This window comes from Bos indicus, chromosome 8 (genome assembly GCF_029378745.1).
Source record: "Bos indicus isolate NIAB-ARS_2022 breed Sahiwal x Tharparkar chromosome 8, NIAB-ARS_B.indTharparkar_mat_pri_1.0, whole genome shotgun sequence".
NCBI classification, from domain to species: Eukaryota; Metazoa; Chordata; class Mammalia; order Artiodactyla; family Bovidae; genus Bos; species Bos indicus.
The window spans coordinates 112,568,093-112,593,591 of NC_091767.1; positions in this window are offsets into that span (position 1 = coordinate 112,568,093).

A 25,499-nucleotide genomic window follows, 5' to 3' on the forward strand; every position below is an offset into this window, starting at 1 on the left:
AAGATCCTCAGTCAGCTCCTGAGTCTGCTGAAGTGCTGGTCTACCCGTTAAGGTAGAAGAGTTGGAGAATTGAACCCAAGAGGAAAACTGAAGTCTGACCTCGGGTTTCAAGAGCCCCTTCAGCGGCTCTAAGCCCGGGGGGCCTGGGTCCAATGGTAAGTCAGGGAAGATGCCCTTCCTTCCTCTGAGGACTCAACTTGTCAGACCCCCCACCCCGCCGCCCCCGGCCGTGGTGTTAGGACTGCATCAGGAAACTGCTGTGTGGGCCAGGAGCAAAGAGCGAGTTCCATTTCTCTCCCTCCATCTCTCTGCTTCTCCTCCTCTCAGGAGGCTCTCTCTTTCTGAATGAATGCCCATTCTACAAGTGCCTTCTCCGGGGACCCGCACTTTGGGGATTTTGCCCCAGAGCAGCCCCGGTCAATGGCTTTGCTAGCAGATTTGGCTCGAGGTTCTCCTGGCCAAAGAGAAGAAATCCCAGTTGTGGACACACACCCCTAGAGCTGCACTTGCCTTTCTTCAGAAAGAGCGCTCTACGAGTGTCCAGCACCCAGTAACTAAAGTCGGCTTCCCCCAGCAATGACCCCATCTGCCATTTCCCTTCCCTTCTGGAGCAGAGGGTTGTAACTGTTACGCCCCAATTTCCTTCTTTCAGCCACAGATGGATACGAAACCCCCCCCCGGCTCCAGCCGTGTCCACTAGGCTTGTAAACTGTCATGCTACCTTCCAAATATTTGGCCAGATTGTCTCTAAGGATACATTCTTACCCACTTTTGCTTCCTGAGACTTGAAGGCAGAATAAGACATCTGGTTTGTCGTTTAGTTGCTAAGCCCTGACTCATTTATACAGAGAAGAAAATAGTGTTTTAAAAATGGTCCTGTGACAGCAGTAAACTGGGCCCTTTCAGAATGGCTCCTGGAAGTAGCTGCAGGAAGGGACTCTGGCCAAGCACAGAGCCTGGGGCGACTGTCCCCTCTGGTGACCGGGCCTGGAGGGACGCCCTCCAGACAGCGGGGCAGGGAGCTGGTCTGGGTTGAGGGCACACTGCCTACTGCACATCAGCATCTAACGTCTCCTAACGACGCTCCTTGTGTTATCAGAAAGACGAAAGGGGCCATATTCTTGAATGAAGTCCAGAAACACTGACTGGTGTTTAGTGCTCTCGGGGCCCTTCTAGGAGTTCTGTAGAAAGAGTCCAGGATAAGGCCTAGGGCTATGGCAGGGGCGGAGGGTGTGGCTTTAAGAAGACAAATCACCTTCTTCAGCTTCGTTTTTGTTGTTCGGTTGATAAGTCTTGTCAGACTCTTAGTGACCCCATGGATTGTAGCGAGCCAAGTTCCTCTGCCCTCCACTCTCTCCTGGAGTTTGCTCAAATTTATGTCCATTGAGTCAGTGATGCTATCCAACCATCTCATCCTGTTGCCCCTGTCTCATTTTGCCTTCAATCTTTCCCAGCATCAGAGTCTTTTCCAATGAGTTGGCTCTTTGTATCAAGTTGGAGCTTCAGCTTCAGCAACAGTCTTTTCAATGAATATTCAGGACTGATTTCCTTTAGGATTGACTGGTTTGATCTCCTGGCAGTCCAAGGGACTCTCAAGAGTCTTCTCCAACACCAAAGTACAAAAGCATCAATTCTTTGGCTCTCAGCTTTCATTATGGTCCAACTCTCACATCCATACATGACCCCTGGAAAAACTATAGCTTTGACTAGACGGACCTTTGTCAGCAAAGTAACATCTCTGTTTTTTAATATGATGTCTAGGTTGGTCATAGCTTTTCTTCCAAGGAGTAAGCATCTTTTAATTTTATGGCTGCAGTCACCATCTTCAGTGGTTTTGGAGCCCAAGAAAATAAAGTCTCTCACTGGTTCCATTGTTTCCCCCTCTATTTGCCATGAAGTGATGAGACTGGATGCCATGATCTTAGTTTTTTGAATGCTGAGTTTTAAGCCAACTTTTTTACTCTCCTCTTTCATCCACATCAAGAGGCTGTTCATTTCCTTTTGGCTTTCTGCCATGAGTGGTGTATCTGCATATCTGAGGTTGTTGATATCTCTCCTAGGAATTATTACAAGCATGGCTTATAGCTTCACTGTCTATATTTATGTTTATGTTTGGGGAGTTCAGATCTGAAGGTACCTAAAGGAAGACAAAGCACAAAGTGGAGCTAGCCGTACTGGATACTTATGCCACTTAATTTGACTAACTTATTAAGATTAACTGATTAATCTCCTCAGCTTCGACCACCAAGATCTTTTCTTTTCCCTTTTGTTTCCTCATTTCAAAGTCAGTTGTTGTTGTTGTTTGATCACTAAATCATGGCTGAGTCTTTGTGACCCCATGGACTGCAGCCTGCCTGGGTCTTCTGTCCGTGGGATTTTCCAGACAAGAATACGGTAGTGGGTTGCCATTTTCTTCTCCAAGGTCTGTTCCCTACCCAGGGATTGAACTTGCATCTTCTGCATTGGCAAGTGTATCCTTTACTGCTGAGCCTCCAGAGAAGCGCCTTCAAAGTCAGACCCTTCACTACTTCCCACCCCCGCCACCTCCTACCCCCAGGTTTCAGAACAGCCTGGAGTCAAAGAACACCTATGGATGTTGCTTATATGTACTGCTTCCTTTTAAATAATGATTACACTTTATTGTAAAACATATTACATTTTATTATAATCTGCTATGAGAACAATTCTGTCCAAATTCTACACCCTGAATACCTCTCTACTATTCCTGCGTGAAATGAGGAATAAAACACAAGCAAAAACACGGAACTTTGCCCACGCAGGGTCACACAGCCTCAGAACCTGTCTGTGTCCTTGTGAAGCATTGCGGACCCCTGTCCTGGGCTCCGGCTCTTCTGTCCCCTGATTAGTCCCCCGGGGCTCTGTCCTGGGTCTGGCCTCGTTGGGTGGATGCTGCAGGAGCCCCTGGCTGCAGGCAGCCACCAGCTGTTGCTGGCCAGGACTCTCTATTGCTGACCCACCAGTGCAGAGTCTTGCTTCTGTAGAAAACCTGGCTCTAATTATTTTGTTTCAGGTGTTATGACTTTGTGCTCACTTTTTCAAAGGATAGACGCAGTCTGTGTTCAAGTAGGCGTTTTCACAACATCTCCTTTGCTCTGTGCTGTTCTGACTTTGCTCTTCAGTTCAGCTGTTTGAAGACACAGCTCTAAGCAGAGCAAATGACATCGATTTTATTAGCAAAAGGGTCAATGCAAGTGTCTTTCATAAGAAAGGCCGAGAACGGCCTCACACGTTAGACTTGGAGTCAGTGTTCGTCAGATGCTAAGAGCATCTTAATCTGCATTGAGTTACAGAGAGAGACCTTGTCAGGGAGGAGAAAGGCTGAGGAGGAAAAACGGACAAAAGCTAAGCCAGGTCGGCGTTGGCCTCTCCTCTCACAGTCTCAGCACCGAGGGAAGCCCTGGGGACAAGGTCTCAGCGCCGAGCAGGCCCAGGGCCGTGTGCCCAGGGGGCCATGTGCCCGGGGCAGCTGTGTGCCCGGGGCGAGTGGAGAGAGAGCAGCCTTGGTCATCTCCTCCCAAGGTCAGGCCGCCTCGGCCATCGCTGCCTCGTCAGGACTTAATAGAGCAAAATGCCTGCAATTTAGTCCTATCTCTGCCCACGCTCACTGCTGCCTGGAGACTCTTTCTCTTTCATTTTATCGCACAGTCTTTTGGGTTTTCTTAACTATTTTTCATACCTTTTTTTGTCGTTATTGCAGGGCTACAGCTGGGGTCTCTCACCCACATCCAAATCCTAAGGGTCGATATTTCCCGCGTCCGGCGGGTTTCAGGCCCTAATTGGAGCCCTAATAAGCCACTACTCTGTGTTTTAATACACACCTCACTCTGGAAAGCAGCGGTGGGTAGCATGAAACACACAGATTTCAGGTCATAACACAGCTTTGGGTCCTGATCTGTTTGTAAACGTCATGGAAAGAATGTTAAGTGGATGAAGGTGGTATCTGATGCCCAGGACGAAACACCTCGTCTCCCACCACGTTCAGGTTCTGTTTGAAGATGCCGATGAGAATTGCTCCCGGTTTCATAGTCTCTGAGGCCCAGGCTGTTACCTGCACCGCACGGAGGTGTTTCCGGAAGCTTCTAACCATGCAGGGTGTGTCCTGGGAGTTCATGCCCCATGAGCAAGGCAGAGCTCAGGCCACAGAGACGTTGGAAACACTGAATTCCACTAATGATTGTCAATGATTTTGTCTTACATCTGTATTTATATTTTATAATTTATAGAAAACTGTAAAAACTGATGTCGACATTTTTGTGGCTGAAATGCACACGTGTGTAACTGCATGTCAGTGTAATAGCCCCTGAGGGGGTCTGCTGTTTGGGGTGCATGGTTCGCAGCCCCTCAGAACCCCGAGCACGCATCTTCTAGTCTAGGCAGCTTCACCTAGTCACAAAACCTGAGTGTCTGTCTCTCTGGAAACTTGTTAGCAGGGCTAGTGGGGATTGCCAGTGGAGCCTCGGTCCACTCGACTTCCCCCTTTGCTGACACCAGGCTAAGTGCCTTAAAAGGGGCTTCCCTGAGGGCCTCAGCCCATCCAGCAGTGCATGCTGCTGCAGTCTCTCCGTGAGCCTCCGCTGTAGCAAACTTCCGAAACCAGAGAGGCCCTGCCTGCCGAGGCCAAGTGCCCGCAGCACACACCCTTTAAGAGAAAAAGACAGAAAGACCTGCTTTCCCCCAGCTGGGTTTGGATGGAATCCGCACGTGGAACATCTGCAGGACAAGTCACCTGTACCTGTGAGCTGAGGCAGCATCAGGAGGGTTCCATCACCACCGTCCTCCTCATCACAGGAAATCACCAGCTCTGGATTACCAAGAACTGGGAAACAGAACTTCTAGGAAACTGCAGACAGCTGGGCCCAGGGTGGGCCCGTTCAACGCTGTGGCTCTGCCCACACCAGCGCTGCTGGGGACAGAGCGTCCAGCCTGCCACCCGCGGACCTGACCTCCCCGGGCTCCACTGCTGAAGGCCTTTATGCCAAAGGACAAGGACGAACAGCAGAGTGTTTACAGGTGGAGACACTGGGTGGCCCTTGCTGTTAAAAGCGTGTTCACCGCTGTCTCCAGGGAGTGGCGTAGACCCTGTCTTCTTAGGATTCACTGAGGGTATAAAACCTGCTTTATAAAATGACCAGATTATCCTTAACAAAGTTCCGCTTAGAATCTTCCTGTTTAGAGAGATTAAAAAATTTTACGTTTTGTGTTTTTACTAGCCTAAGGATTCTTCAAGGTTGTCCAGCTGCCATAAAAGTCTGATATTTCTTTTGTGAAAGTAGAAAAGAAGGGGGGGACCAGGGTTGCCATTTTTCACTGTTTTTTTCATTCTTCGTATTGTTAGTGTATGGTAGAAAATGCAACGTTTACAAGAAAGCAGATGTCAATAGGTAAATCTATCTACACCCTTCGTAAAAGTACCCATGTCTCCTAATCTCCTATCTATGTCTCCTATGCATGAAAATGCCATAAAAGATCAAGGTTTTGAGGGAAAAGGTGTTTTTTTTAAAAGAAATAAATGACAAGCAGGTTGAGATGGTGAGCAAGGTTCGTGATCACAGTCTTTACTTCAACAAATCACGCACAGTCGGTTTTTGTTTTGCTTTCTTTCCGTATTGTGTAAAATGCACGTAACCTAGACCGTGCCGTCTTGACCATTTTGAGTGCCCAGTTCAGTGGCATTAAGCGCATTCACACCACCACCCGCGGAAGGAGTCCCCTCTTGTAAAACTCCCAGCGGGACGCTGCCCCTGAGCGCTGACGCCCCGCCCTCCCTCAGCCCTGGGACCTGCTGCAACCGCTTCTGTCTTGATGAGTCTGACGACTCTAAACTCCTCATATACGTGGTCTTCATATATCAAGCTTCCCTGGTGGCTCAGACGGTAAAGCGTCTGCCTGTAATGCGGGAGACCCGGGTTCGATTCCTGGGTCGGGAATGTCCCCTGGAGAAGGAAATGGCAATCCACTCCAGCACTCTTGCCTGGAAAATCCCATGGACGGAGGAGCCTGATAGGCTACATTCCATGGGGTCCCAAAGAGTCGGACATGACTGAGCGACTTCACTTCACTTCAGTTCATATGTGGGATCATACAGAATGCGCACATTTGGTTTTTAAGGATAAAAAGGGAAACGTTCATTACAGAAGTTCTTCATTTAATCTGAGCCCCAAACAGACGTGTTTTCATAATCACGAGGAGATCTTATTATTCTGCTTGTAACACCGTGTGTAAGTACATTCAAAAGTGGCTTTTAAAAATAATAGTGAAAATAATTTAAAAATGAAGTTTTCACTTAATTTTTGGTTGTCTAAGCTTAGCTTGGGCCCCTTGGCTGGTTTTTATAAGCTTGAAAGCAAACCAATCTCTTTAGAAAAGATTCCCCCCACCTTGGGGAGTTTATGATTCAGGGGACTGGAAACAGGATATGGAGATTTTTCACACGCTGCCCTTAAGCCCCAGGCAGAGCCTCGTCTGGAACCTAGAGCAACGCTTTGTGAGCCCTGTACTGGAAGCTGGTGCTTGTGGCTGGAGCCTTGACGCTCAGCTCTGGGCCCATCACTTCGCCCACACCAGACGAAGGTTTGTCCAAGAGAGGAGGGAGGGGCCGCTGGACACACAGACACTGGACATTTGATGTCGTTTGTTCTCTGAGAAGATGCCCAGTAGGTGCTGAGGGTGCTGGTAGCTCGTTGGTGAGCCTGACTACGGGTCGCAGAAACCCGGCACCCAGGAGGCAGCGTCGCGGCGGGGAGGCTCAGGCTCATGGGGAACTTCTCCGTTTAACCTGCACTTATCACTATGCAATCCTGCCTGTCCTGAGACACGTGAAACAAGACGCAGTTTTACTTTGAATCACATCAGAGACAGCTTTAAAAAGGGAAAACAAAGCTCCAGAGCTCCAAGATTTTAGGACATATAACAAATTGGAGAGATTCCATAGATTTACCTAAAAATACTTAGGCCTAATAAAATTTGCTTGGTCTAAGAAAACTATGAGAGCTCTCTCACTTAATGAAATCTCAGCCAAAACAATGTAATAAATCTAACCTCATCTTCCAAAACTGTATTCTTGGACAACAGAACTTCATAATATTGGATGGAATCCACAGTAAACCGATTCTTCTTAAGCTTTAGCGAGTGTGTGGTCCTTTACCATGAAAAAGACGCAACTTGGTTTGTTAGGGTTTTATAATTAAATCAAACCTCAAAACACATGAGCAGAACAGATAGCTGTGTGAAAAATATTAATTACTGCTCAGAGAGAATAAATGGCAGGTAGGCCGTTATTTTCCAAAATCTCAGAATCAGCCTATGTAAGTACTAATGATCCAGTATAAACAGGGTGTCTTTCTTCCTCCTATAGTAACTTCGTTTTCCAAACGTGACCGCTCTTGTAAACGGCCCTCAGGCCCATCTGTGAGGAATCCGCAGAGGGAAAAATCGCCCTGAAGAGAACCAGCCGAGACCGCTGGCCAACCGAAGCAAAAACACCAACCTTGAAGAAGGAAAACATTCTATTCTCTTTGCACCAAAGCTTATAATTAAATCAAACATCTCAATCCGAATATGTGTCTCTGAGGAGAAGATTCTCCATTTTGTTAAGCAAATATACTGTGGAAAGGCGTACTTTTCCAAGGAGTGACTCTTGGTGCAGATGCTGACGTGGACTCAGGCCCGCGGCTCAGAGTGGGGCCCCTGGAGGGCACGACCTCCCTGTCTTTATCCCACCGCCTGTTTTACACACAGATATCTCTGGACAGCATCCTGTTCTCTACACCTACACCTCCAAGCCACCATCATCTCTTGTGCATATTTTCGGGAACCTTTCAAAAGAAACAAAACAGATCCCCACACCTGATGCTGCTACTGCTGCTAAGTCGCTTCAGTCGTGTCCAACTCTGTGCGACCCCATAGACGGCAGCCCGCCAGGCTCCCCCATCCCTGGGATTCTCCAGGCAAGAACACTGGAGTGGGTTGCCATTTCCTTCTCCAATGCATGAAAGTGAAAGTGAAGTCGCTCAGCTGTGTCCAACTATTAGCGACCCCATGGACTGCAGTCCACCAGGCTCCTCCATCCATGGGATTTTCCAGGCAGGAGTACTGCAGTGGGGTGCCATTGCCTTCTCTGGATCCCCGCACCATTTGCCCTCTATTCCAACCCTATGTCCATGATCCAGCCAGAGTGATCTCCTTAACCCAGAAACATAAACCTGACTTTATGATGGAGCTCACCCTCCATCAATGGCTTCCGTGTTAGTCTTTTGAAAAAGCCAAAGCCCGATATGTGGCTTACTCTGAGAACCCTGGAAACCTGCGTGTGATGCCCCGAGGTCATCTGTGGGCTCGTTGTCCATCAGCTTAGTTTGTCACCGTGGCAGCAGCAAAAGCAGCAGATCAGAGCGTCACACACGTTCCTCGTACCCACAGTGTGTCACGGGTTGACCTCTGCTCAGCGCTGCCTTTGCTCTGAAGGATGGTGCGTCACCAGCTCCGTGAAAGAGGAATAAGAAAGCTGGTGGACCACCATCTGACTCCTGAAGGTTCTGTTCAGAAGTGACTGAGTCCAACACTGAGCAGGGAATGCAGCCTCCCCACAGCAGGGAGCCCTGCTCAGAGAGGGGGTGGTGTCTGGGGCCAGAGTGATCCAACGCCCCGCACTCCCTGAAGGCTAAACGTCCATCTGAGCCACCTGGGGAAGGGTGGAGGACAGAGGCTGAGTGCAGGTCTTAGCAGGCTGTCTCGGCTTGACCCTGAGATGGGGCCCGAGGCGCACACTGCCCCGGCAACGGTGTTTCCCGGGCAGGAGCTCCGTTGCCGCCTCCAGCACCGGGTCACCGTCTGTAGGAAGACGGAGACCCCCAGGCGGCCGCAGAAAGTGCCTGGAACATGTGGACTCTAACAGACAAGCCCCAAGGGTTGGGGGAAGACCTCTGACACACCTGTGGGCACCGGCTCGAGCTGGCTCTCACATGGGTAGATGACTGTGATGCCGAATTACCTGAGTCCTATCCGAAGGTTGTATGTTCTCATCCCCACATACAGAGAGCAGTCAGGAAGCAGAGATTATGTGAGCAAATCTCAAATACTCTCACAATTCAACATCCGGTTATTTTTATCTTAATAATACATAAGCATGGTCAACAGGAAAAGCCCAAAGCAGGGCTGGTGCAGAAAAACAGCTTTCCTCTGAATCGTTTCTGCCTACCCTAGTGAACACCTTTTCAGAAGTAACCACTTTCAACACTTTAGCAGTTTTTCGTAGAATTTCCCTCAATATCGTAAATACAGTGTTTTGCGATCACTTCCCATAATGCTTCCGGGACTTCTCAGGGATGCATCCTGGCGTTGCGGTTGTTTCTTCTTTTGACCTGAACAGTCAGTGTGCGCACGCGTGCGTGTTCAGTCACGTCTGACTGCGACCCTGTGGACTCCAGCCCACCAGGCTCCTCTGTCCATGGGATTTCCCAGGCAAGAACACTGGAGTGGGTTGCCATTTCCTCCTCCAGGGGATCTTCCCCACCAGGCATCAAACCCCGGTTTCCTGCAGCTCCTGCTCTGGCAGGCAGATGCTTTACCTCTTGGGTCAACTGAACAGTCAGTGGACTCTTTTAACCTGGAGTTTCCTGTCCTTAAGTTTTAGAAATGTTTCTTATGTTAGTCCTTTGCTGCTTTATTTCTGTTTTCTATTTTGTAAGTCCTGTGAGTCGAATGTTGTAGCTTCTAAAAAAATAGCCCTCGGTCAACCAGAGCAGGCTACTATGATAAACTGACCGACTGGGCGCCTAAACGACAGAGGCTCCTTTCTCGTAATTCTAGGTGCTGGAGTCCGAGAGGCAGGCCCTGGCAGACCCGTCCGTGTTTAGGGGACCCTCCCCCTGGTTGCAGATGGACGTTTCTGTGTGTCTGAGCGCAGCAGCGAGCATGCGGGGGGTCCTGGGCCTGCACCCCTTCTCAGGGCTCCAGTCCCGTCACGAGGCTCCATCCTCATGGCCTGACTGCCTGGCAAGGGCCCCACCTCCAGATACAGTCACACTGGGGTCAGGATTTCCACACGTGAATTCTGAGTGGCCACAAACATCTAGTCAATATAGGAATCTAAACGCCAAACTTCTTTTCTTTTTAAATTAAATTTCTAAATTCTTTTTTTGTTTGCTATTGTACTTTCTGGGAAATTCCTTCCGGTTTTCTTTCCCGCGCTCTCCTGCTGTTTCTGTTTCTGCTGTCTTCTGTGTTTTGTCTAGAAGCTCTTCTCTAAACACTTTCCTTATGGCCTCGTTTCTCCTTTTGAATGCAGTGCACCCTCCCTCTCACTGAGGACGGGAGTTACATTCTGACTAAGGGCCCTGGAAAGATGGTGCCGACCCTGGAGTGGTCTCTGAGGCTTTCCCGTCCCCGCGTGCAGGCGGACAGGCTCGTCTGACAGCAAGAGCAAGCCCGTGGCCCTAACCCACGACGCAGCGCCGCGGCGTGCACAGCCTCGCCCGCTGCAGGCCCGTCTCCTGCCCTTTGCGCCCTTCCTGTCTCTCCCGTTCGTCCGGCCCTCCTTTCTCTGCTCATTGATCATTCTCAACCTTTCATTTGTCTTTATCCTTCAGGTTTTCCATTTCCTTTGGGAAATTGCTCTTATTTGAAAATAAAGCCAGTCGGACACCGTGTGAGCAGCTTGTGAAATGGTGAGTTTCCTAGTGGCGAGGGGTCTGAGCCATTCCAGCCCACCCGAGGCTGCGGCTGCGCTCATTCTGCGTGGGACACTTTCTCTGAGACGGTCCTCCGACCCCTGCCTGCGTGCCGAAGCCAGCAGCTCTCTTGGCACGGTGAGGAAAGGCCTGCAGAGACTCCTGCCCCGACTGCCCTGGGGTCTCCGGGTCCAGCGTGGCCTCCAGGCCCCAGGGCTGGGAGATGGGAAGCCCCGATATGCAGCTCCCGCTCACACAGCCTCAGGGAGCCTCCTTCTCGACCTGGCGGCCACGCCTCAGAGGTTCCCGGCAGGAGCCAGCCACTTTGTGGTCCCTGACCACCCCTGACCTGGTCCCTGAGAAGCCCTGACCCTTCTCAGTCCAGAGCAGCGCCTTCCCTGACTCGGGTGCTTCTCACGCTCAGGGCTGACTGTCCTCTCCTCCCGCTCTGTGTGCATCCACGACACCATCTCGGCATCGCTGTGAAATAAACACTCCCGCTCCAGTTGTCGGTGTGGCCTTTGGCATCAGGCCTTTAAGTGCAGCTGCTTAATTTGGTTGACAGTGTCCCTAAGCGCCAGGAAAATAAGAATACCGTGCAAAAGGAAGAAACTCTGAGGGGGTAGGGGGAGGGCTGGCGTTTCCAGAGATTCAAACAATGTTCCTCCCGGAAATGAGTAATAAGACAAATAAGCCATTTGTCAAAAATTATCGCGATTGGTGTCACACACGCACACAGCACTACCACCACCACCACCCAAGTAGCTCAGCCTGAAACCATCGACATCCTGGTAACTGGAAAGCCAGACAATTCAGTAAACTCCACGCTTGCTTGGAAGAATGATCTCTGGACCAATCCAGATTTCCTCCAGACCCGTCTTCAAGGACAGCGGAAAGCTCACCAAGTATTTCTCCTGCTGGAAACACCAGGGCCTCGGACCTCCACTCTCGGACCATCTTGGCTCCGGGGTCCCCTCTCTCCTCCTGGTCACCCACCTGTCTGCCAGTGACAAGGGCAGGCATGAAAACCAGGCGAGTGCACTGTCCCACATCTAGGGCGTGGCAAGGCCACTCGGCCAGGATCTGAACCCAAGTCTGCGTGACCTGCATTCTCGCCACTGCACCTCGCTCACAAGATAAAATAGCTTGTGTTAATTATTAAAGTCAAACCTGAACCCACACAGTCAGCCAACTAGTGTGCTTTGCACTGTGCTGTGAACAGCGGCCTAAGTCTGAAGTCTCAGGAAACGGTCCCTCGGAGCTGGGGCCGGGACCCGCGAGCAGGCACTGCGAGGCCCCACGCCTGCCCTGAGGACCGTCCATAGCATCCACTCACCCACCTTAGATCAGAGTCGAAAGGACATTTTTAAGATGCTCCAAAGCTGAGACTCTTAGGAATAGCATTGTAACATGCAGTTTTTACTGCCATGGCTAAACGTGCGTCTGTTATCTGTAAAGCAATATTCATCAGATTATTAATTTGATATGTAAAAAATAACCATTTTTGTCCATAAGTTTTATCTTGATTTTAAAAAGTTGCTATTGGTTATCTACATACAAAGCTGGCATGATCCCATTGGTGACTCGCTTATTAAAATCTGCATGGACTGGCTGGCTGTTCAGCAGTCAAAACCCTCTGGAAGCCAACACAATCAGTACACTGACTTTGACAGCGGGGTGCAGAGGGCCACCTGGAACCTGTGTCTCTAGCAGCTCCGTAACCTGAGCCTGGGGCCTGTGGGAGGAGGAAGCACGGAGGCACAGAAGGCAGGTGGGAGCTGATGGCGGGAGGGCAGAGGAGAGGAATTCCTGGCAAGGAAAGCAGTCCCTGAGGTAGAGGCCACCACTGGTCACCCCGCAGTGGGCTCCACTTTTCTTCTTAGGCAACTGCCTGTGTTGCCAGGAGGAGCAATCCTCTCAGCCAACACGGAGCTCACAAATGGATATTATCAGGAGTTCGTGCCCGGAAGGCGTCTTAGGCAACAGGGAGCTAAGTAAAGCCCATTTGCCACCACGCTTGCTCCTGACGGGAAGCAGATGCAATTGCCCAAGCTCTAGCAGCCATGTTGTGACACTGAGGATGGAGTCAACGCAGAATAAGGGCGGAAGGGAAAAGCGAAAAACAGCCTGGGTCCCTGGACCATCCCAGCAGCACTTGACTGCCCCCTTCTGGCTCCTTCCCACGAGGGAATAATCCTTGGTGGTTTGGGGTTTCTGTTATTGCAGCTGAACCTTGACCTGACAGCTCCTAACAGGAAGATTTCTCCCTTCGTCGTTGTTGGTATTTGCCTTATATACTGAAGTGCTCCTTTGCTGGGTGCACGCACGCATGCTCGGTCACTTCGGTCGTGTCCGACTCTTTGAAACCCTATTGACTGTGGCCCGCCAGGTTCCTCTGTCCATGGGATTCTCCAGGCGAGAATGCTGGGGTGAGTTTCCACACCCTGCTCCAGGGAATCCTCCCAATGCAGGGATCAAACCCAAATCTCCTGTGTCTCCTGCATTGGCAGGCGGGTTCTTTACCCACTAAGCCATGGAGGAAGCCTGGGTTGGGTGCATATATATATTTATAACTGTTATATCTTCTTTTTGTATTGAACCGTTGATCATTACATGTCGTGTCCTATTCTTCTCGAAATCTTAAGAAACCTAAGTGATAAAAGCAGTCTTGTCTTTAAAGTTAGGGTATGTTGCTCATCCAAATTTGATTAGTTTTAGGTTATATTTTTCATACTTGCAGTATTTTTCATGGAACATAAGGATGGAAGGAGCCTTAATGTTTTTTTAGTGTAACTGTGCTTCTGCTTTACTCTGGTTTTTACCGTCGTTGATGAGGGACCGTCCCTGTTTTTCCCTTGGCGGAGACAGTTTAGTGCTGCAGTTCTGGCACGCTGTGCGTGCTGCATGCTGTTATGTCATATGCAGCCGGTCAGTGTGTGCATGGAGTACACGACGACAGCAGGGTTTTGTGGTTATTGTTATCTTGTCATTTATGCAAATCAGGTTCCAAGGTGACTCACTGCTGCTGCTCCCTAGGTCAGGAACACTCTTACTGGTTATAGCGTTTTTCTTGTGACAAAATGAGAGCAGTCATTGTATGAGTTCAATGCATTAAATTCCATTCAATGAACATTTTTTGCCTAGTGGCAAATTCAGATGTGGCATTTCTTCTAACAATGTTAAGGGTTCAGTTCAGTTCAGTTCAGTCGCTCAGTCATGTCTGACTCTTTGTGACCCCATGAATCACAGCACGCCAGGCCTCCCTGTCCATCACCAGCTCTTGGAGTTCACTCAGACTCACGTCCATCAAGTCAGTGATGCCATCCAGCCATCTCATCCTCTCGTCCCTTTCACCTCCTGCCCCCAATCCCTCCCAGCATCAGAGTCTTCTCCAATGAGTCAACTCTTTGCATGAGGTGGCCAAAGTACTGGAGTTTCAGCTTTAGCATCATTCCTTCCAAAGAAATCCCAGGGCTGATCTCCTTCAGAATGGACTGCTTGGATCTCCTTGCAATCCAAGGGACTCTCAAGAGTCTTCTCCAACACCACAGTTCAAAAGCATCAATTCTTCAGTGCTCACCTTTCTTCACAGTCCAATTCTCACATCCATACATGACCACTGGAAAAACCATAGCCTTGACTAGATGAACCTTTGTTGGCAAAGTAATGTCTCTGCTTTTCAAAATGCTATCTAGGTTGGTCATAACTTTTCTTCCAATGAGTAAGCGTCTTTTAATTTCATGGCTGCAATCACCATCTGCAGTGATTTTGGAGTCCCAAAAAATAAAGTCTGACACTGTTTCCCCATTCTTAAGGGTTAGATATTTGTAAACTGCCCTGATAGGAGAATTTGTGTAGAGAAATTTAAGAGCAGACAGAGTGTAGAGGGAGCTTCCCTGATAGCTCAGCTGGTAAAGAATCCGCCTGCAATGCAGGAGTCCCCGGTTCAATTCCTGGGTTGGGACAATCTCCTGGAGAAGGATAGACAACCCATACAGTATTCTGGGGCTTCCCTGGTGGCTCAGACGATAGGGAATCCACCTGCAATGCAGGAGACCTGGGTTCAATCTCTGGGTTGGGAAGATGCCCTGCAGGAGGGCGTGGCAACTCACTCCAGTATTCCTGCCTGGAGAATCCACATGGACAGAGGAGCCTGGTGGGCACAGTTCATGGGGTCGCAAAGAGTTGGACACAACTGAGTGACTAAGTACAGCACATTCTAGCAACCACACTTCCAAGTTATGCTCTGAGACTCAAGCAGCTGTGGAAGGAGGGAAGTATGAGTCTCAGAAGCCAGGCTTGGAGATGCTCAAAGAACTGCACCTGGGTCTTCCTGAGCCAGGACCTGGTGCTGGCCAGCGGCCCCGCGAGGCCCAGCAGCAGGGAGTGGGCACAGGGCACACGGGCTCCCAGAGGAGGCTGAAGGGGACTCCCCAGCTCCGTCAGACTCTGACACTCTGATCAGCTGCTGGAAGAGCAGGGTCTTTCTGGCAAGAGACCAAACGTGAGCATTTTTCCAGCTGTTGATGAGATTTGTCAGAGTAATAGTAAACTATTGGGTTGAAACTCACCATTTTGAAGTAAATTTTGTAATATTCCACTTTCTACTGTCAACATTATTTTAACATTTTCTGTTTTCATGTTTTACATCCATGTGTCAATTACTAAATATCTATTTTCAAGTTACTATTAATTTCTATTTTTATTTTTGAAATGCATGTTAATACTTTCATTTGTAATTTCCTGGTATAATCGTTTATGAATTTTATGCTTTTAAAGCACTTCATTCTCTGGCTTTAGCTCACCGTTTGTCATTTCGCTGTGTATTTTGTTTCTGGTGAACTTGGGGCAGAGCAAAAGGTCCCGACAGCAGGGGTTTCCGAGAACAGCGAGCCGAGGTCCCCTGTCTGCCTGCTCAGCCCGCTCCATACATCTCCCACCCACCAATGACTGTGGGCCAACTGGAAAGAAAAATAGAATCTTAACCTGGGAAATCATATACACACGGTTTGTAGATGTATGGTCTCGCCATGGATCAAAGCACCCTGGACTCCAGGGTCTGGACTAGACACCACCTCCTGGACATCAGCTTTCAGACTCGGTTCCCCGGGTGCCCGAGCCCTCCGGAGATCCTGGCTGCAAGGCGGACAGCAGGGAGAGAGCCAGCTCCCTCTCAGACGCCCATGAGCAAAGCGAGCCCGGAACAGCCAGACCATCCCAGTGTTAAGGGTTAGCATTTAATAGAAACGTCGCTGGTTTGTAAAAAAAAAAAGTTAGCTTACTTTTTGATGTTGTGAAACCAAGCAAAATGTGTCTGTGAGCCAGGTCCATGCCGTCAGGCACCGCCAGGCCTAATGGGCAGTTGTGACCTGGGAGCTCCAGCCCCTCTGCCTGTGGAGGAGACCTCCACCTGGCTGAGCCGGAAAGAAGCCGGAGCCCCAGCAGTGACGTCACTGCAGACCTCCCGTTACCATGGACGCATCTTTCTCCTCAGGATTAATGCGGTTACTCCTATTCTGTAGCAGTATGCTGCACCAACATTTAACCTGCAGGAAGAAACAGGAGGCGAATGGAAGAGGGAAATAAAATTAATACTAATATTTTCAGATTTCTGCAGGGGAACAGGCAGCAAGGGGGCAGCGGGGCAAATGTGCCCTGTTACAAGCTGGGGGCTAAACACCCAGCCATTCAGAGCACTTCCTCCTGCTGTGACATGGGCTAGCCCACGTGGACGCCTCAGACAATCCTCTCTGTGTTAGTGTAAGTCTGGGCAGAGCCTGCCTAGGTTGCGTCCTCCTGTCTTGGATGAAATGATGTGTGGGATGAATTCTTAGCAAATCGGATTCGTGGAAATTATAGGCAGCCAAGCACCTCGTGCCTGTAGAATTTCACAAGGGAAAACAAATCAGAAAAGAATGCTGGCATCTGCCTGCCTCCAGCTCCATCCGCCATCTCCTCCCCCTCATCTTCTCCCCCTCTTGCGGGCATGCCCGCTGTATTAGCCAAATCGCACCTTTAGGGTGTGCTTGGGCCTTTGCCCGCTGCTGAAGGCCTGTGCGCAGCGAGGGAGGAAACGAAGCAGGGCTGAAAGGTAAGCCTGGCCTCTTCCTGTAGGTTGGAGCCTGTGGCCCCACCGCCCTGCACAGTCTGGGCCGGTTGTTAAAGCGCAGCTACGTACCCAAATTGCAGGACTGCTTGTCATGTCTTCCTAGAATCTCACTTTTACTCGGTAGTATGAGGCGTGAAGTATCAGTGTTGTATTTTTAAAAAATTGAAACAGTCTGAAACAAATGATGACATCCATTCTGAGCGACTTCACTTTCACTTTTCACTTTCATGCATTGGAGAAGGAAATGGCAACCCACTCCAGTGTTCTTGCCTGGAGAATCCCAGGGACGGGGGAGCCCGGTGGGCTGCCGTCTATGGGGTCACACAGAGTCGGACACGACTGAAGTGACTTAGCAGCAGCAGCAGCAGCCAGCAGCGGCATACTCATTATAAAATAAAATGTAGCATTTCAAACAGGCATTGCTCTGGGGCCTACACACTCACAGTGCATCCTCAGACCTGGATTCCGGCTCACTCCTAGCATCTTCTCATCAAAAGACTCCTTTGGTGCCTGAGTCTCCGTTCACACTCAGCAGAGGAGATTCGGTTTCCAGAGCCTGAATTTCATCTGTACCCAACAGAGAAGTCAAGGGGGAAGCTTCCTTGTTTTCAGGGACCCATCCACTTCAAACTGTGGTTCTGGATACAGGAGGCAAGCTCCGGGGACTCTGCTTTCCCCACAGGGTTGGGCTCCCAGCGGCTCAGCCTCTGCCTGAGGCCCTGACCGGCATCTCCTGTTTAGAAGTAAATCGGCAACAACATGATGAGCCCCGTGTAGGACTGAAGTGGCCCCAGGGGCCCAGGCCCTCTGCCCGGGTCCCGAGAGACCCCCCAGGGACTCGCAACCCTGCACCTTCTCCAGGCTCCTCGGGGCCTAGAAGGCCAGCGGAGAGTCAGGCTGGGTTTCCTTTCCGCCGTCGGCCCACAAGGCTCCCTTTCTATTTGTGGCCTGACTCATCCTTAATTAAGATTGCAATCGCATTGATCCAGGCGCAGAATGATGTTTGCCACAATGTCTAAGGTATTGATGGAGCTCATAAATGTCAAATAGCCCTCTGAGTCCCAGCCGTGTCCACAGGGGCTGACCCCGTGTCCAGGCCCTGCACGACAGTCACTGCGGGACCCTGCAGACAACCCAACCTCTTCTTCAGATCAGTTCATTTCATCCGCTGTCACTTCGGGCGTGGTTGTCCCAGGAGCACAATTAAGGTGGAAAAATGGCTCCAAAGTAGAGGGGAAACAACAGAATCAAAGTCAACACGCCGGTACCGAGGGCATCTTTCAGGCCGACCACGTAGCCACACCTTGGTTCCCATGTTTCTTACTAAGGTGTGTTCACCCCGTGATGCCACTGTGGACACCCTGTGTTCAAGGTCTGCTCTGCTGTGAGCTGGGCACCCCCGCACTCTGGCCCCAGCTTTCCCCACACCTCTCGAACCAGCTTAGAGGCAGCCTTGCAGCCGTGAGCCCTTTCTGCCCCTGTGACCGTCCTCTGTATGTTTCCCATCAGTTTCGAGGCCAGTGTGTTCCTCAGGTTCTAAGATGTCATTGCTAATATCCTCACTGTTCAGTGGTAAGCATCTGCCCTGACAGCTTAGATAGGTTCTAAATTTCAGAAAACAGCAAGTCAGTCACTCTCTCTAATCTCAAATGTTCTATCCATTCATGCTTGAAAAATAGCATTTTTAAACCTTGGACAGGAGATGGTGGCAGACTGATATGATAGAAAGAAAGCACTTAACAGCCCAATCATGATGAAAATTTCTCTCCTCACTCCCTTAGGAAAAAAAACCCGAAGGAAATCTTAAGACCAGGATTGCGACAAATTAGGAATTGATTTGCTAAATCACCCCTGGGCTAATACATGTCAGGATTACGGTTGTTGGGATCTGAGTCAGCATCTGTGCTGTTAAAATCACCTGCCGTTACCTTCACCAACGTCTAGAGACACTGCTCCTTTCTGGCCTTTGTTTTCGTTTGGAAGGGCTGAAGGAGCAGGCGTCCAGCGGCGTCACGCTGCTGAGGGGGAGCCAGCCGCTCAGTTCTCAGCTTTACAAACTCTCGTCCCAGCCCCACATGCGGCGAAACTGGGACAGTTCGTGCCGTGTCACCCAGTGCCTGGCACGCTGAAGGCAGTGAGTAAACTTTTATTTAAATAACTGAGTCAGTAAAGAAGAATGGGTCACGAATGAATGGGCTTCGATGTCTGTATTTGGAGATTATAAAACATAATATCCTAAAAGTTAGACAAAGCGGAGGATCCTCGCCGTGCCCAGGTGTCCCTACCTTGGGCCATGTTTTCATCCTTCTTGGTCTCTGGGTCTCGACCTTTTAGCCACATAGGCGGGGGCGTGAAAACTCAACAGCAGCCTGAACATAGCAACGCCTCTACTCCCCACTCCCTTCATCATATTTGATTTTCTCTTTAATGTAGCAAATAGTTTGTGTTAGGGCATCCAAAGTATATTTCCTCCAAATGGCAAATTTTCTAAAGCTTTTCATTTGTCAATATATTATAGGAAAAAAAAAAATACAAGAGGCAAATGCAGGGGAAAGTGCCCAAAATTCTGATAGCACACCACAGCACGGCTTCTAAAATATGAACCTTATGTGTGGTGCGATGCTGGGGTGTTTTCAAAATCGTTGATAACATCTGTCAAGAGTCTTCATTTTTACCGTGGTAAACACATACAACACAAAGGTCACCACTCTGGCCATTTTTTGGTCACAGTCACATTTTCGTGCCCCCATCACCACCACACTTTCCAGAACTTCCTCATCTTCTCAAACTGAGGCTCCGCCCCTTGAAACAGTAACTCCCCATCCTTCCTCCTGCAGCCCCTGTTGATTTACAACCACCATTCCATTTTCTGTCTCTGGGTTTGACCACTCAAGGTACTTCAAATAAACGGAATCACACAATTTAGCCGTCCTGTGTCTGACTTCTTACATTTAGCACAAGGTCCTTGTGGCTCTTCCACGTTGTCGTATCGCAGGGTTTCTTTCCTCCTCAAATCTGAAGGTACGTCACCGCATCTACGTATCAGTGTTTATCCAGTGCAGACATTCTGACCACTGTGACTGCTGCTGCTGTGAACACGTGTGCAGACGGCTGCCAGGTCTCTGCCTCCAGCCCCCCGGGGGCTCCCCCAGAAGCAGAATGGCTGCGTCACACGCTAACTCTGGGCCTCAGTTTTGAGGCGCCTCCATGCTGTTTTCCACAGCAGCTACATTATTTTTCATCCCCACCAACTCTCTACTTCCTTGACAGTTACTATTTTCTGCTTGTTTGGTAGGAACCATCTTACCAGGAGTCTAGAGATCTCTCACTGTAGCTTTGATTGCTGCTGCTAAGTCGCTTCAGTCGTGTCCGACTCCGTGTGACCCCATAGACGGCAGCCACCAGGCTCCCCTGTCCCTGGGATTCTCCAGCCAAGAACACTGGAGTGGGTTGCCATTTCCTTCTCCAATGCATGAAAGTGAAAAGTGAAAGTGAAGTTGCTTAGCGCGTCCGACTCTTAGTGACCCCATGGACTGCAGCCCACCAGGCTCCTTCATCCATGGGATTGTCCAGGCAAGAGTACTGGAGTGGGGTGCCATTGCCTTCTCCAGTAGCTTTGATTGGGATTTCCCTAATAGTGATGTTGGGCATTTTTTTTCAGGGGTATTGGCCATCTGTACTTCTTCTTTGGATAGATATCAACTCAAGTCCTTTGCCCATTTTTAAATCAGTTTATTGGGTTTTATCGCTGTTGCTGAGAAATTCTTTACATATTCTGGATACTAACCGCTTGTTAGATACATGATTCAGAAACATCTCCTCCTATTGTGAGAATTGGTTTTGTTTTGTTTTTTTATGCTCCATTGATAGTGTTTTGATCAAAAAAGCTTTAAGTTTTTATGAAGTTTCTATTTTCTTTTCCTGCCTCTGTTTTTGGTACTATATCCAAGAAATCACTGCCAAATCCAATATCATAAAGATTTGTCCTTCTGTTTTTTTCTAAGAGTTTTGTGATTTTGGCTGTTGCATTAAGGTCTTTGATCCATCTTGAGTTAATTTTTACATATGGTGTAATGTAAGGGTCTTCCTTCATTTTTTTTGCACAGAGATATCCAATTTTCCTAACATAATTTGTTCAAAAGACTGTCCAGAAGCTCCTCATTAAAAAAGAAGTTATTTCCAAGGGAAGCATTACTAATATTTTTCATTTAAACACTAATTTTTATATTAAAACAAAAAGATTTTCATTTTTGGCATACTTTCTCTATGCCTGATAATACAGTTTTTTGCATTATCTTTAAGGCTCAAAAGAGCCCTGTGAAATTTATCCTTTCTGGTTCAGTTCAGTCCCCAGTCATGCCTAACTCTTTGCGACCCCATGGACTGTAGCACGCCAGGCTTCCCTGTCCATCACCAACTCCTGGAGCTTACTCAAACTCATGCCCATCGCTTCAGTGATGTCATCCAACCATCTCATTCTCTGTCATCCCCTTCTCCCGCCTTCAATCTTTCTCAGCATCAGGGTCTTTTCCAATGACTTGGTTCTTCACATCTGGTGGCCAAAGTATTGGAGTTTCAGCTTCATCAGTCTCTGCTTTTTAACATGCCCTCTAGGTTTGGTCATAGCTTTCCTTCCAAGGAGCAACCATCTTTTAACTTCATGGCTGCAGTCACCATCTGCAGTGATTTTGGAGCCCCCCAAAATAAAGGCTGTCACTGTTTCCACTGTTTCCCCATCTATTTGACATGAAGTGATGGGACTAGATGCTATGATCTTAGTTTTCTGAATGTTGAGCTTTAAGCCAAATTTTTCACTCTCCTCTTTCACTTTCATCAAGAGGCTCTTTGGTTCTTCACTTTCTGCCATAAGGGTGGTGTCATCTGCATATCTGAGGTTACTGATATTTCTCCCAGCAATCTTGATTCCAGCTTGTGCTTATTCCAGCCCAGCGTTTCTCATGATGTACTCTGCAGATAAGTTAAATAAGCAGGATGACAATATATAGCCTTGACGTACTCCTTTTCCTATTTGGAACCAATCTGTTGTTCCATGTCCATTTCTAACTGTTGCTTCCTGACCTGCATACAGATTTCTCAGGAGGAAGGTAATGTGGTCTGATATTCCCACGTCTTTAAGAATTTTCCACAGTTTGTTGTGATCCACACAGTCAAAGGCTTTGGCATAGTCAATAAAGCAAAAGTAGATGTTTTTCTGGAACTCTTTTGCTTTTTTGATGATCCATTGGATGTTGGCAATTTGGTCTCTGGTTTCTCTGCCTTTTCTAAATGCAGCTTGAACATCTGGCCTGGCTTGGAGAATTTTGAGCATTACTTTACTAGTGTGTGAGATGAATGCAAGTGTATGGTAGTTTGAACATTCTTTGGAATTGCCTTTCTTTGGGATTGAAATGAAAACTGACATTTTCCAGTCCTGTGGCCACTGCTGAGTTTTCCAGATTTGCTGGCATATTGAGTGCAGCACTTTCACAGCATCATCTTTTAGGATTTGAAATAGCTCAACTGGAATTCCATCACCTCTACTAGCTTTGTTCGTAGTGATGCTTCCTAAGGCCCACTTGACTTTGCACTCCAAGATGTCTGGCTCTAGGTCAGTGATCACACCATCGTGGTTATCTGGGTCATGAAGATCTTTTTTGTATAGTTCTTCAGTGTATTCTTCTTTTATAGAAAGGTAAATGGTCTACCTTTCTAAGCATTGGACTTATCAGGGAAAAATTACAAATGAAAATCCGTTTCATGAAGATTAATTCTAGTGAAGGAGAAAAATAATAAACAAAGGAAACATGTAGAATTATAGGTAACAAGTGGGCTGCGAAAAGCACATTTAGAAAGAGTACCCTCTTCTTCTAAATACCCTCTTCTGCAGTAATGGAGAGCTGCGCCTTGAAGAACAGGGGCCAAGGCTGATGCAGAAGGTGACACTGAGTGAAGACCACAGCTGGTGGGGCGGGGGGCCCTGGACCCCGGAGGGAAGGACCCCCCCTTCTCTGGAGCGATCCATGCCCCACGGGCTGGCTGGCGGTCATCGAGGGGTGTCTGAACCAGACCAGCGCCCCGGAAGCCCATGCTCCTGCACACCCCAGTCAGCCCCGCCCGTGGGCACACAGAGCGCCTGCAGGAGGCTGGCTGTGTGCTCCGGCTCGCAGCCGCTCCGGCGCACTTGCCCTGACCCTGCGGCTTCCCCAGGAGGACCCCCTCCACCCCCGACTCCCTGTGCCCGGCCCCCAGCGTCCCCCCAGCCTGAACCCGGCCTCGCCCCGGCCTCGCCCCCGCCGCGTCCGTGTACCGGGGTGTCCCCGTCAGGAGGGACCGTGTGCTCTCGGGTGAACCGGCGCCCACGCCCAGGGAGCCCCGGGGAGCAGCCAGGAAGTCCCAGGATTCAGAGAGGGGCCAGGAAACCCCGCGGGGAAGGGCGTGCTGGCAGTCAGGCCTGCGGAACGGAGCCCCTGGCGCTGGTTCACAAGGTCAGGGGTCCTCACACAGCAGACTGGGAGCCCCAACGGCTGGAGGCCAGCACCCGGCGACGGTGACACCGCCCAGTGCTCGGGGACAGCAGCGTCAGGGGTGAGCAAAGGATGCAAACCCTCACAGCAGCAGCCACGTCGCAAGCTGTGTTGAACTTGGGATCCTGTTTTCTCAACAATCACATCTTTGATGTTTACACTGTGCTATGATGTGGGCTTCACTGGTGGATCAGACAGTAAAGAATGTGCCTGCAATGAGGGAGACCCAAGTTCGATTCCTGGGTCTGGAAGATCCCCTGGAGGAGGGCATAGCAACCCACTCCAGCTTTCTTGGCTGGAGAATCCCATGGACAGAGGAGCCTGGTGGGCTACAGTCCATGGGGTCGCAAAGAGTCGGACACGACTGAAGCGACTTAGCACATAGCTCAGCTAAAAGATAACGTGGATTGTTTCTGGAAGAGGTAGGAATGTTCTTACAGCAGGACAAGTGCAGAAGCTCCACGTAGACGCCGGTGACCGCTGGCCAGCCTGGGCCGCCGGCTCCGAGGATGCTCACGGCTCACCTCTTCAGACCCCAGCATCACAGCCAAAGCATTTGGAGACAGCCTGGCACCTCTCAACATTCCGGATGATCCCTGAAACTCACTCCAACTCAAAATTTCTATGAATCTAATTATGCTATTCTTTAAAATTCTTGGGAATAGTGTCATTTGAAATACGATATTGGTAATGTCCCAAGCTCACAAATATTCATGAAAGAGCATTTTTTTCCCCTTTCCGTGTGGACCATATGGATTTCAAGTCTCTTTCAAGTGCAGTATTTGGATTTTGGAACAAGTACAGCATTATTTTTTTGAGCAACAAAAGCACTTTTATTATATGCACTTTGAGCATTTGTAGACCAAAAAGTATATGTACTTAAAAAATTGAAAAGGTCTCAGGCCTATTGAAGCTTTGTAGTTACATCAAGGATAAATTCAAAGACATGGGTTGTTCAGGAAAATAACAGACACTAGAATCATGAAAGGCAGAAAGAGCACATCACAGTCGATCGGCATGCGTTGCCTTGTCTCGACCTCGCACTGTTGGCTTTGGACTGAACGAGTCTTGATTGCGGGGCCACTCTGTGCGTCCACGACGGAGCAGCACTCCTGCTCTGTGCCTGTCAGGTGACAGTGTCCTCCACCAGAGGTGACAGTCAGAATGTCCCCAGTCAGTGCCAGATAGTCCCTGAGGAGGGGGAGGGGAATAACCACAGGACCCAAAGGACCCATGGGTTAGCCACCGCGGGAGGGGAAGTACCCGTGGGCAGAAATCCCCAGCACGCGTGGGAAAGCCACAGGACCCACAGGATGGGAAAGCAGCCCCCAGCTCACCCTCACAGACCACAGACGTGAGCACTGTACAGGAGCAGCAAGAAGACCATTCACCCTTGCAGACTGTCAGCTGAAAGGGCTCCAGAACCGATCTCCCAGGGAGATGAACTAAGTCAACTGCACCAGCCTGCATCTGAGATCTAATCAGAGCGGTCAATACATTTACCAAATGTCACACAGCCGGTCAAAATTACCCACATGACTTGGAAATTCATGTGATCTTTCTAGATCATAAAATAAGCCCCAAATCTTACACTTCTAAAATTTCAGTGAAATTTAATGGAAGTCTTTCCTTTATCCTTTAGAAATTAAAAAAGTCACAGTTCCTACATACTAAAATCTCTGTCTACTAAAATATCTAAAGGGCTTAAGCTCAATGTCACATGAACTGACACTTGGGAAATAATCACCGGCAATGTGTAGTCCTAAATGTAAATAAAAACTTGACAGAATCTAATTATCCTTTCCTCCTCCAAGTTTCCCAGGCCAGTTAGGAAGCCGGTGGCAGACGCAGTGAGGAAAGGCAGGGTTGAAGTTTGAGGGGTGACCTGAATGCAGCCGTGGACCCTCTCCACCCACGCCCTGCACCTCCCTTCCGCCCACAGAGCCTGGAGTGAGGGAGGAGACTGCCTGACCACCCCCTCCATGCTGGAGGACCAGAGTGAAGACAGGGCGTCCAGGCTTGGGGTCACATGACCGAGGGCGCCCTCTCCGAGGGAGAGGAAAGAGACCCAGAGGCTGTCCTGGGATCCCCCCGAATTAGCGATCAGATGAGGCGCCCTCCAGAGAAGTGTCAGGCTGCCACGTTTGTGGTGCCGCCCGCTTCCTGCCCTCGGGCTTT